At 43.1% G+C, this 13,788-nt stretch overlaps 1 pseudogene; it reads left to right on the top strand.

Moving 5' to 3' along the window:
• Positions 1–3,299: 3,299 nt before the first annotated feature.
• On the top strand, positions 3,300–13,549 carry LOC125283534 (putative olfactory receptor 2B8; annotated as a pseudogene).
• The last annotated feature ends 239 nt before the right edge of the window (positions 13,550–13,788 follow it).

The raw sequence follows: 13,788 nt of genomic DNA, 5'->3' as shown, positions 1-13,788 counted from the left end.
CACATTCTCTCCTAGTGGGCATCGCCTTTGCCTGATATTTTATTCTTCCACTTAAAATCACATTCATTTTTATACCTGTCAGATAGAAGCCATTCAGCATTCTTTATGCTTATGTATACACACACACACACACACACACACACACACACACACGCATACATTTATAATCCGTTAAAGCAGGAAATCATTTGTACAGGGTCAGCTCACCAGAGTTTTGTCTTCTCTTACCTGCCCTCTTAGTCCTTATCGATAGGATAATGCTAAAATATCTCATCATTTTTTCTAATGGTACATATGGTAGTGGTGTTTCCTTGGGTGCGTTAGCATTTCACTTGTCCTCCTTACTTTGGTGAGTAATTCCTTTATTAGACACCTTTAAAACGCCAGCAATTTATTTTAGGTAATTCATCTGTACTTGTGCATGTGTGCATGAGACTGAACCGTGGTTTGTTTTTATTCTCTTTTCTGAGCAGGAGTGAGTCTGGCAGATTCCCTGTTGTTGCACACTTACACTATCTCAGATTCCTTTATACCTCATGCCATTAAGACGTTTTTCGTGCATAGATTGTTTTTTGTGGATACCACTGAATACATCTCCATAGGAAATCCAAGGAGGTACAAAATAGTGTGAAATACTATACGCTCTACTTCGATCTCATAAATATTTATTTTATGTCAGTTTTGTACCCATTTCTTTCATACAACAGTGGGTCTACCCTGAAACCTGATTCAGATTTTTTGTCTTTGAAGACCTAAAAATGTACTGTATGCCTAACAATTTGAACTTCATAGAGCTGAAATACTCGTTTTCTGATGCCTCTTTGGTGAGTTTGTAACTATGCTTCTTCAGATTTATTTATTTATTTATTTATTTATTTATTTATTTATTTATTTATTGTTGTGTTAGTCACCATACAGTACATCCCTAGTTTTTGATGTAAAGTTCCATGATTCATTATTTGCGTATAACACCCAGTGCACCATGCAATACGTGCCCTCCTTAATACCCATCACCGGCCTATCCCATTCCTCTACCCCCTCCCCTCTGAAGCCCTCAGTTTGTTTCCCAGAGTCCATAGTCTCTCATGCTTCATTCCCCCTTCTGTTTACCCCCCCTTCATGCTTCCCTTCCTTCTCCTAACAATCTCCCTGTTATTCCTTATGTTCCATAAATGAGTGAAACCATATGATAATTGTCTTTCTCTGCTTGACTTCTTTCACTTAGCATAATCTCCTCCAGTCCTGCCCATGTTGCTGCAAATGCTGGGTAATCATTCTTTCTGATGGCTGAATACTCTTCCATTGTATATATGGACCACATCTTCTTTATCCATTTGTCTGTTGAAGGGCACCTTGGCTCCTTCCACAGTTTAGCTACTGTGAACAATGCTGCTATGAACATTGGGGTGCATATGGCCCTTCTCTTCACTACGTCTGTATCTTTGGGGTAAATACCCAGGAGTGCAATGGCTGGGTCATAGGGTAGCTCAATTTTTAACTCTTTAAGGGACCTCCACACTGTTTTCCAAAGTGGCTGTACCAACTTGCATTCCCACCAACAGTGGAAGAGGGATCTTCTTTCTCCACATCCTCTCCAACAATTGTTGTTTCCTGCCTTGTCAATTTTTGCTATTCTAACTGGTGTAAGGTGGTATCTCAATGTGGTTTTGATTTGAATTTCCCTGGTGGCTAATGATTTTGAACATTTTTTCATGTGTCTGTTAGCCATTTGTATGTCTTCATTGGAAAAGTGTCTGTTCATATCTTCTGCCCATTTTTTGATTTGATTATTTGTTTCACGTGTATTGAGTTTCAGATGTTCTTTGTCGATCTTGGATACTAGTCTTTTATCTGTAGTGTCATTTGAAAATATCTTCTCCCATTCCGTGGGCTGCCTCTTAGTGTTTTTTGACTGTTTCCTTGGCTGTGTAGAAACTTTTTATCTTGATGAAGTCCCACAAGTTCATTTTATCTTTTGTTTCTCTTGCCGTTGGAGATGTGTTATGAAAAAAGTTCCTGTGGCCGATGTCAAAGAGGTTGCTGCCTATGTTCTCCTCCAGGATTTTGATGGATTCCTGTCTCACATTGAGGTCTTTCATCCATTTGGAGTTTATCTTTGTGTATGGTGTGAGAGAGTGATCAAGTTTCATTCTTTTCATTCTTTTGCATATAGCTGTCCAGTTTTTCCAGCACCATTTATTGAAGAGACTTTTTTTTCACTGGATGTTTTTTCTTGCTTTGTCAAAAATTAGTTGCCCAAAGAGCCGAGGGCCCATTTCTGGGTTCTCTCTTCTGTTCCATTGGTCTATGTGTCTGTTTTTGTGCCAGTACCATGCTGTCTTTGTGATCACAGCTTTGTAGTACAGCTCGAAATCCGGCATTGTGATGCCCCCAGCTTTGTTTTTCCTTTTCAACAATTCCTTGGGGATTCGGTGCCTTTTCTGGTTCCACACAAATTTAAGGGCTGTTTGTTCCGTTCTTTGAAAAATGTTATTGGTATTTTGATCGGCATGGCATTGAAAGTGTAGATTGCTCTGGGTAGCATAGACATTTTAACTATGTTTATTCTTCTAATCCATGAGCATGGAATATTTTTCCATCTTTTTGTGTTATCTTCAATGTCTTTCAAGAGTGATTTGTAGTTTCTAGAATATAGATCCTTACTTCTCTGTTTAATTCCGAGATAACGTATGATTTTTCGTGCTATTGTAAATGGAATTCTTTCTTCAGCCTCATTGTTTGTGTATAAAAATACAACTGATTTCTGAGCATTGAGTTTGTAACCCGCCACATTTTGAATTGCTCTATAAGTTCTGGTAGTTTTCGGGTAGAGTCTCTTGGGTTTTACATATAGAGTATCATGTCATCTGCAAAGAGAGACAGTTTGACTTCTTCTTTGCCACTGGTTTCCCAGTGGCTACCGGTCCGCGAGTCCAGCCCGCTCCCCAGTGTAGGTGGCTACTGCTTCCCGGCTCCAGAGCACGGCGGTTCCCTCCACCTTCTGTGCGCGGATTCATGGCTCCCAGCTTTGTATCTTAATATTCAGCGCTGGAGATGTTCATTTGTAAGATCCAGATGTATCTTCCTGTGTCTCAGGCTGATTTCGTATGTGTTCAGGATGGTCTGGTAGATAATCAGCTCGATTCAGGGGACCAGCTGAAAAAGGGTCTCCTACCCATCTGCCATCTTTCCCCCAGACCATCCCCATTGCCATGTCTTATAACATATCTACCTCCACTGCCAATTATTTTTTTTTAAATTTTTCTAAAATTTCTAAATGCTCGGTCCTGACAGGAAACATGTGCTAACAGAGGATGGAACAGAAAAATGGCAGTTCTTTCACTGGGTTTGTCCTGCTGGGTTTCTCGGACCGGCCTCAGCTGGCGCTCGTCCTCTTCGTGGTTCTTCTGATCTTCTATCTGTTCACTCTGCTGGGAAACACCACCATCATTGCCTTGTCCCACCTGGACCCCCATCTTCAGACTCCCATGTACTTTTTCCTCTCCAACCTGAGCTTTCTGGACCTGTGCTACACGACCAGCACTGTCCCGCAGCTCCTGGTTCATCTCAGGGGAGCAGACAAGTCTATCTCCTTTGGTGGGTGCGTAGTTCAGCTCTTTGTCACTCTAGGATTGGGAGGCACTGAATGCATTCTCTTAGGGGTCATGGCATTTGACCGCTATGCAGCCATCTGCAGGCCCCTGCACTACACAGTGGTCATGCACCCCCGTCTCTGTGCCCTCATGGCTTCCGCATCGTGGGTCATTGGTTTTGCCAACTCCTCATTGCAGACAGTGCTCACCTTCCTTGTACCACTTTGTGGGAGAAATAAAATAGACCATTTCTTTTGTGAGGTCCCCCCACTGCTCAAGCTTGCCTGTGTTGACACCACTGCGAATGAGTCTGTGCTCTTCTTTGTCGGTGTGATCATTCTCCTCGTCCCTGTGGCCTTAATCACAGTTTCCTATGGTTGGATTGTCAGGGCAGTCTTAAGAATAAAGTCATCTGCAGGGCAGAGGAAAGCGTTTGGGACGTGTGGGTCCCACATCACGGTGGTCTCCCTGTTCTATGGCACGGCCATCTACGCTTACCTCCAGCCCAGCAACAACTACTCCCAGGATCACGGCAAGTTCGTTTCTCTGTTCTACACCATCGTCACCCCCATGGTCAACCCCGTCATATATACACTGCGGAACAAGGATGTGACGGGAGCAATGAAGAAGGTGCTTTGCAGGGACCATGACTCCAGATGACTGGGAGGAAGACCCTTTGATGGGAGACTTTCACTGCCCGAGCTTCTAAAACGATTGTGTCCTCCCTGTGTCATCTAGAATTTCCTCTGACATCTCTCAAGGGAATTCCCTTACCTGATGCTTTAATGCAAGTGGGTGCTCAAAATCTAAGTCCATGGACTCATGCAGCTTCCAGAGATGCTCACTAGTGATCCTAGAGCATCTGCATCATGTTATTGTGAAAAGCTCCACAGGTTTTGCATATTTCCCCCTATTTGGGACACTAGTCCATTCCTTTGTGCAAGAAGACACGCACATACTGTAAAGTCATAGGGAAAATAAGAATACAAATGACTCAAACACTGTAAGAAATAGTAACAGTTTAGCATTTTTCTAGCAAACTGTTGGAGGCATATCCCTTCTTCTTGCATCGTGACCGTGGCTCTCTTAGGAGGTCCGTGGCTGGACTGTATCACAGCGTTTTCATGGAAGTAGGTGGGCAACTGCGGGAAAACAAACTTTTAGCTCAGAGAAAAGCCTATTAACATCAATGCTGATAAATCCGTTCAGATGTCAGGCCCTAGTACGACGACACCAGTGTGACAGTGGTTTTCTGTAACCTTCGTGTCACAGACATTGAGGGCGTGACGCGTTAGTGCCAGTGACGTGGGAGCGTCAGCTGTGACGCAGCAGGTGGTGCTGACGTGTGATTCTGCACAGAGCCAGGGAAGCACCGATGTGAGGCTGCGCGCTGTTTTCCTTAAGTCTGTGAGCCCCCCTGTTAGTTGTTATGACTCTAGTGGACAGCATCGTATGTGAACAGTACATGACGCAAGGCCTATTTTGTATGTGATCTGTTTTACCTACAATAATGCAGCAGAAGTTTCAAAGGGTAAAATACATTTAGATCCTCTCTTCATGCTGTTTTACAAGTTCTTTGATCCAGGCATCAACTGATCAACGCTTTTATATCTGACATCTGCCCAAAGCTGCGTGTATTTCAATGCAGTAACATACTATGAAAATACAGGAAATGGCCTCTATTTCACAAGAAATGCCACGTTCTGTGGAGCTTACTTAGAATCACCAGGAGGAAATGTAAGGAATGAATAAAACTTATATTACTTATCAAACATCTCCGTGTGTGTAAACTTCACAAATAGCCATCTCAGTCTGAAGCGCTCTCACACAATCTGAATTAGGAGAGATGAACGCAAACATCCCAGAACAACTGAGCCTGACCGGCAGCCCTTCGATCTTACCGCGGGCTCAGCTTGCACAGAAACGTGTTTGGGGCATGGATCTGGTGTCGTGTCCTGTATTGTCACACACAGTGCACTTTCCCACGGAGGCTGGAGCTCTGCGATGCCATCTTCATGGACATGGTTCTGATTTCTGGTAGGTTTTCCCGACTCGTAGCCCGTGTAGGTAAGTGTATCTATGTCTGGGACTGGACACGTCCGCGTAACCAGGGTGCTGTTCCCTACCCGACAGTGACCAGCTCCACCAGGGCCTTGCACCCCCTGAGCTGGTCGTGCTCATGACAAGTGACCTTGTCCAGAGACAGCGCTTGGAGGCTGGAAATGACAGCCAGGGGAGAGTGTGCACACGGTCAGGGTCTCTCTGGATCGCTAACAGCATCACAATATTCCCACTGGAATCTACCCCTGGGGTTTCTCTTGACAGCACAGTGATGCTGCATGTGTGCCAGCGGAAAAGCAGTTTTGTGATACTGTTTATCCCCGATAGTGACAGTTTCCTCCTGTCCATTATGTTTGAACAACATCATGATGGTTATACCCAAATGGTCACTTTAAAATCCCTCAAATGAACTCTCTTTGGTGCAAAACCCCTCAGGGTCATAAAGTTACACGGCCTGTTGTTCTGGGTGAATAACTACTTCTCTGCTCTTAAGGACACACAGGGCCCTGGGGTGAAACATTTTCACTTCCTTTAAGTGAACGCTTGAATGGCTTTGGATGTTTGTGTTAAATGGGAATAACGATACAGACAATAAAGATCTCTGGGATCCATGCTAAAATAAAAAGGAAACCACTTATGAGTCCAAGCACAGAGGGACAAGGTGGCGGAGGAGTGGGGGACTTCGTTTCAACCTGTCCCCTGAATTTAGCTGAATATCTACCAAGCCTGTCTGAACACCAATGAAATCATCCTGAGATGTAAGATTATACCTCTAGATCTCTATGGGAGCAGAGGATCACAGCTGAGCGGTATGAAGGACGGAGCTGTGACTGCATGGACAGATATAGGAGGACAAACAGAAGGGGGAGGGAGCCACCAGAAGCTAGCCACTGGAAAGTAGTGTAATACCCCAGTGAAAAAGTGTCCTGCACCTGGGGACCAGAGATAGCTTGCAGAGTGGTGGCCATGGGTCAGGAAGGGCCTGAAAACAATGTTCAAATAGAATCCAGGAGCTTAAGGGGCAAATGCTGGGAGGCGGGCAGCCACTTGCACAGACCTGTGCTGGTGGACCCTGGGGGCTGGCCAGCCACCATCATGGCCTATGGCCCACGCCCACCTAGACCAGTATCGCTGTGGGTTTTGGAGGCACGGGGGTGGGGCGCAGAGACAAGTGGGGCCCTGAGTCCATTGCTGAAAGGCTCGCTGGGGGCAAGCACCATCTGTGTGAGGCTGCGGTGTTCAGCAGAACTTAGGGAGGGGGAGACTGTTCTGAAAGATTCAGAGAAGAGCAGACTGTGGCTTCTCTCCTTGGGGGTGGAGGTCTGGAAGTGGACATTTTCCTTCGCTCTGACCCTCCAAAAATATGCGAAAAGCCACCAGAGAACAAAAGCCTAAAAATGTGGTTTCCACCACACCCCTTGATAGGGAGCAGGGCAACTCTTCCCAAGCCAGGTTGCCTGAAAAACAACCGGCAGGCCCCTCCCCCAGAAGACAAGCTGGAAGAACAAGAGGACAACAACCGAGGGTACCCATTAAACTGTAAAACTCCAACACCACAAGCTCCTGGTGTTGCCTCATGGCTTCTGTATTTCTTGAATACAATTTTTTAAAATTCTTTCTCATGTTTCTCCTCTGCTGTTTTTTTTTACATAATTATCATTTCAACTAGATGTTTAATACAATATATTCCATAGTAACTTTTTAACTTATACTTTTTCACACCAGTACTTTTTTTTTCTTTTCCTTTATAGATAGATATAAGCTTCAATGTAGTCCTTTTTTTTTATCTATTCAATACTACCTTTATATTTATACCAGTTTTAATTATCTTGTAACTATGGGAAGTGGTGTTCTCTAAGAAAGAGAACAAAATACAACCAGGAAGAACTGAAACACCCTACATCGCCCACATTGAGAGATTATAGCCCCCCCTCCTTCCACACCCTCCCTTTTTAAAACTTTATATCTTATTCTTGCAGTTCACTTTGGCTGGGTTTTTTTTGGTGGTGGCTTCCAATTGCTCCGAACTTTCTCAGGTGCACCATGACTGGATTGTGGTTGATATTTTTGACTCTGTACATTCCCTCAACCACCCCTCAACAGAATGACTAAGAGGAGGAAATCCGAACAAAGAAAGAACCAGAGACAATGGCCTCTCCTGCAGACCTAATGCATATGGATATAAACAAGATGTCAGAAATAGACTTCAGGGTAACAATTATGAAGACAATAGCTAGACTTGAGAAAACCTTTAAAGGCAACATAGAATCCCTAAGGGCAGAAATGAGAGCTAATCAGGCCGAACTTAAAAATGCTATGAATGAGATGTGGTCTAAATTAGATACTCTAACAGCTAGGGAAAGTGAGGCAGAAGAATGAATTAGTGATCTAGAAGATAAACTAATAGAAAGAAAGGAACAGCAGGAGCCTGGAACAAACAGCTTAAAATCCATGAGAACAGAATTAGAGATTAACAATGCCATGAAATGTTTCAGTGTCAGAATCATTGGGATCCCTGAGGGGGTGAAAAGAGGGAGAGAGGACTAGAAGATATATTTGAGCAAATCATAGCTGAGAACTTCCCTAATCTGGGAAATGAAACAAATGTTCGTGTCCTAGAGGCAGAGAGGACCCCTCCCAAGATCAGGAGAACAGACCAACACCCTGGCATATAACAGTAAAACTCGCAAATCTTAGAACAAAGGAAGCCATCCTAAGGGCAGTTAGGAGGAAGAGATTCCTTACATACAGAGGGAGGAACATCAGAATAACGTCAGACCTGTCCACAGAGAACCTGGCAAGCCAGAAAGGTCTGGCAACACATATTCAGGGTACTGAATGAGAAGAACATGCAGCCAAGAATACTTTATCTGGCAAGGCTGTCATTCAGAATGGATGGAGAGATAAAGAGCTTCCAGGACTGGCAGAAATTGAAAGAATATGTGACCACTAAGCCAGCCCTTCCAAAAACATAGGCAGCAACCTCTACGACATCGGCAAAAGCAACTTTTTCATGACACATCTCCAAAGGCAAGAGAAACAAAAGATAAAATGAACTTGTGGGACTTCATCAAGATAAAAAGCTTCTGCACAGCCAAGGAAACAGGCAAAAAAACTAAGAGGCAGCCCACGGAATTAGAGAATATATTTGCAAATGATGCTACAGATAAAAGACTGGTATCCAAGATCTACAAAGAACTTCTCAAACTCAATACGCGAGAAACAAATAAACAAATCAAAAAATGGGCAGAAGATATGAACAGACACTTTTCCAATGAAGACATACAAATGGCTAACAGACACATGAAAAAATGTTCAAAATCATTAGCCACCAGGGAAATTCAAATCAAAACCACATTGAGATACCACCTTACGCCAGTTAGAATAGCAAAAATTGACAAGGCAGGAAACAACAATTGTTGGAGAGGATGTGGAGAAAGGAGATCCCTCTTCCACTGTTGGTGGGAATGCAAGTTGGTACAGCCACTTTGGAAAACAGTGTGGAGGTCCCTTAAAAAGTTAAAAATTGAGCTACCCTATGACCCAGCCATTGCACTCCTGGGTATTTACCCCAAAGATATAGACGTAGTGAAGAGAAGAGCCATATGCACCCCAATGTTCATAGCAGCATTGTCCACAATAGCTAAATTGTGGAAGGAGCCAAGGTGCCCTTCAACAGACAAATGGATAAAGAAGATGTGGTCCATATATACAATGGAATATTACTCAGCCATCAGAAAGAATGATTACCCAGCATTTGTAGCAACATGGGCAGGACTGGAGGAGATTATGCTAAGTGAAAGAAGTCAAGCAGAGAAAGACAATTATCATATAGTTTCATTCATTTATGGAACACAAGAAATAGGAATATGGGTAGGAGAAGGAAGGGAAGAATGAAGGGGGGGTAAACAGAAGGGGGAATGAACCATGAGAGACTATGTACTCTGGGAAACAAACTGAGGGCTTCAGAGGGGAGGGCGGTGGGGGATTGGGATAGGCTGGTGATGGGTATTAAGAAGGGCATGTATTGCATGGTGCACTGAATGTTATACACAACTAATGAATCATCGAACTTTACATCAGAAACAAGGGATGTACTGTATGGTGACTAACATAACAAAATAAAAATTATTATTATTTTTTTTAAAGAATTTGATCTCTGCCTTTTGGTAACCTTTAGACTCCATCTGTAAAGAGTAGGGGCTATTTTTAAAAAATAATTTATTATTTATTTGACACAGACAGAGAGCGGTGGGGGGGGGAGAACAAGCAGGGGGAGCAGCAGAGGGAGAGGGAGAAGTAGCCTCTCTGCTGTGCAGGGAGCCTAGTGCAGGGCTCAATCCCAGAACCCTGGGATCATGACCCAAGCTGAAGGCAAATGTTTAACTGACTAACCCACCCAGGTGCCCCAAGAGTAGGGGCTTATTAAGAGCGGTGGAAAAGCTATCCCGAAGTGCCATAGAAAGAGCGTAATTTTGAAGTTTGTATGTCTAGGTTCATATCTGGGCCCCATCATTAAAATTCAGTCATTTCAAGTAAGAATTTAACCTATATCTTCCAGAGTGCGCCCAGCGGTTAAGTAAGGACAAGGTTGTCTCTTGGTGCTGTGGGAATAAGACAGAGAATGTGAAAATGCATAATAAATTGGAAAGCATCGAGTAAATGCAAAAAACTAGTAGTTCTGACTAAAGTCACACTTTTTCTGCAGTGTATTTTCCCAGTCACCCTGCATCGAGCCATGCTGTCAGCCACTCTCTGCTTGAAGTGGCCTTCGTGCAGCCATCATGAACATATACAGCCTAGATATTCTCTCATGTCAGTGACCATTAGTATTCTGACTCTACTAAAACTCCAAATCCTTGGAGCACCTGGGTGGCTCCGTCGGTTAAGCATCTGACTCTTGATTATGGGTCAGGTCCTGATCTCAGGGTCTTGAGATCCTGAGGGCTCTATGCTCTGTGGGGAGTCTGCTTGAGATTCTCCCTCTCCCTCTCACTGTTTCCCTGCTTGCTCTCTCTCAAATAAATAAATACATCTCAAAATATTAAAGAAAAAACACACCAAAGCTCTTTACCTTTAATTCTCTTTTTACCCATTTCCCCCTTCAAAATTGATGGTACTTCAACTGAATCACCGACGTGAGAATTGTCAAAGTGTATCAGGCTCTGAGTCCTCTCTCCAAGTAGAACCCTATACTGTCTATTGCCAATCCTGACCTACCTACCTGGATATTTACAATATGTCCCCACCACCAAAAGTGGGGCTGCCATAAAAAGCACCACACACTGGGGTCTTTGAAAACAAGACACTTATTCTCTCCCCGTTCTGGAGGCCAGTCCAAAATCAGGTGTCATCCCGGTCACCTTCTCTCTGAAGGTTCTAAAAGAGAATGTGTTCTATGTCTTTCTCTTAGCTTCTGGTGTTGTCACCAATCCTTGGCATTCTTTGGCTTGTAGATCCATCATTGTTCCAGTTTTTCCCTCTGAGGTCACATGGCATTCTGTCTGTATCTGTGTCTGTGTCTCTGTTTTCTCATGAGGACACTGACCATTCTGGATTAAAGCCCACCTCCCTCACATACGACCTCATCTTCATTTGATTACATCTTCAAAGACTCTCTGTTCAAACAAAGTCACATGCATATACACAAGGTGCCAGGATATGAATAAATCTTTTGTCGGGACACAATTCAGCCCCGAAGAGGAGCTTTGGCTCTTGGCTTCCACACTTCTAACAAAGGGACCAACGGACCTCTTGGTCACCAAGACTGGCATCCTGAATGATACTGTGGATATCCTGATAATTCCCCTACAGTCGTTTATCATATGCTGTCCTCTGTTGTGCTGCCCTCAATTCCATCAGGCGATCCACTTAAAGGCAGAATTTATTATATACCATGTTGTATATTTGAAAATTGGTAAGAGAATAGATCTTAAAAGTTCTCTACACAAGAAAAGAAAGGAAACAATGTGCAGCAATAAACATTAACTAGGCATCCTGTGGTGATCATTTTTCAATACACACAAGTATTGAATCATTACATTGTATGCCTAAAACTAATACAATGACAATTGTATCTCAATTTTAAAAAGGAATTTAAAGGGGCCCCTGGCTTGCTTAGTTGGAAGAGCCTGTGACTCTTGATCTCAGGGTCCTGACATCCAGCCCCAAGTTGCTTAAATAAATAAAAGCTTTTAAAAAATAAATAAAATTAAGAAACAATAAAAGCAAAAAGGAATTTAAATCCTAGCAAAAAGTATTATAACTGATACTATTAAATAGTATGGTAAAGGAAGTTAAGTAGAGACAATAGTTTTGGGTTTTTTTAAAGATTATATTTATTTGTTTGACAGAGAGAGACAGAGCAGAAGCAAGGGGAGTGGCAGGCAGAAGGAGAGGGAGAAGCAGGCTCCCCCTGAGCAGGGAGCCCAATGCAGGGGTGGATCCCGGGACCCTGGGATCATGACCTGAGACTAAGGCAGATGATTAACTGAGCCACCCAGGACCCCTGAGACAACAGTTTTATTCCTAGTCAATTTGGGAGGAAAAGATTGAATACCTGCTCATTCCGCCTCTTCAGGCCCTTTCTCTTTGGCAGCCTCTGGGGAACCAAACTCTGAATACTTCAACTGAGGCTAATGAGTTACATGGGTCAGGATACTCTTGGGACCACTAGCAACAAACACATACTCCAGTATCTTAGTCCCTAAAGCAAGCACTTTGACTCTGGTGGCTTATGAAAATATCCCTCGGATGTAATGTTAGCCCTTTTATTCACGGGCAGATTCCACAGAAGTCATAGATTCCAACGTGTGTTTAGCTGCAGACTCAGTTGTCCACTATAATTAATCCTTCCTCTTTTGTGCCAAAATACTAGGAATGAGTAGACAATCTTCGTGGGTAACCCCTGGGGATGAGAAAATGTGCTAAGAGTAATTTTAAAGAAAATTGGTACTACCTTCAACAGAGCCTGAGTGAGGAGCAATTTTGACTTCCCTTGCCTTTGAGAGTCACCATTTTCAAGCATTATCTTCTCCAAGGTTGGCATATTTTAAATACATGAATCTGGATTTATTTTAAGGATTCTATTCTGTTTCATCCCCTAACACTGTTCTACAATTCCATGACCGCACACCGCTTGGCAATCGCTGAGTGTGTTAGCGTTCGCGGGGGACAAGCAGCCACGAGCTGTCATCTGCAGACATTCACTTTGCCCTCAATATGCCGATCTCTTCGAGTCGTAGAAGTGTACTGATCCTTCAAAGGCCATCTTGCTTCTTCCAAGAGGTAGTTGGAGATCTGTAATCCTCGTTATTCTTCCTTGGAAGAAAATGCCATATGCCTACCCTCACACCAATTCAAATGTTCCTAAGAGGAGCTGGGGTTGTTCCCTCTGCTCCTGATTCCTCAGACCCAAAATGGTGGTGGTGCTGCCTGCAGAAGGGTGTCTGTGGGCGAGTTTGCTATTTCCTTTCAGTAACTTCTAGATGAAAGAGAAATCTGAAGTCCAGATTAGCTGAACATCACTTCACGAGAGAAGTGAAAGAATGTCAGTACTTTCTCTTCCAGCTCAAACCAAATCTAGATGCTAGATCTTACACGTGTGCAATCTGTGCTTATGTTTCAGATGTGTAAAGTGTTAAACCATTTACTTTAAACACATTTGGAATAAGCCAAGAAGGTAGTAACATGTGCTATGAAACTAAATACGTTAAGATTTGTGTGCTTTTCACAAATGATCTGGCTTTATATTCCAAATGATCTATGTGACTTCTTTCCAGTGTACTGAACTAGTAGAATCTAAACTGGTTTTGATACCTGTGATATTTAGCCAACGAGAATGCTCTTTACCTGGCTTTCCTTGAAGACGTCAGTCAAAGATCATTGTACAGTGAGTTCTGGTCTCATCTTCCTACCAGGTGGATTCACTATTGTTTCTCTGGTCTCTATTTCATGTATTTCTTCTCTGATCTTTGTTCCTTCCTTCCTTCTGCTAACTTTGAGCTTTGTTTTTTTACTAGTTCTTACAGCAGTGAAGTTAGGTTATTTATTTGAGAATTATTTTTCCTAATGTAGGCTTTTATTATGGTAAACTTTCCCCTTAGACTGGTTTTGCAGCACCCCATAAATTTTG

Source organism: Ursus arctos, unplaced genomic scaffold (genome assembly GCF_023065955.2).
Source record: "Ursus arctos isolate Adak ecotype North America unplaced genomic scaffold, UrsArc2.0 scaffold_31, whole genome shotgun sequence".
Lineage (NCBI taxonomy): Eukaryota > Metazoa > Chordata > Mammalia > Carnivora > Ursidae > Ursus > Ursus arctos.
This window is presented reverse-complemented; position numbering and strand designations above follow the sequence as displayed.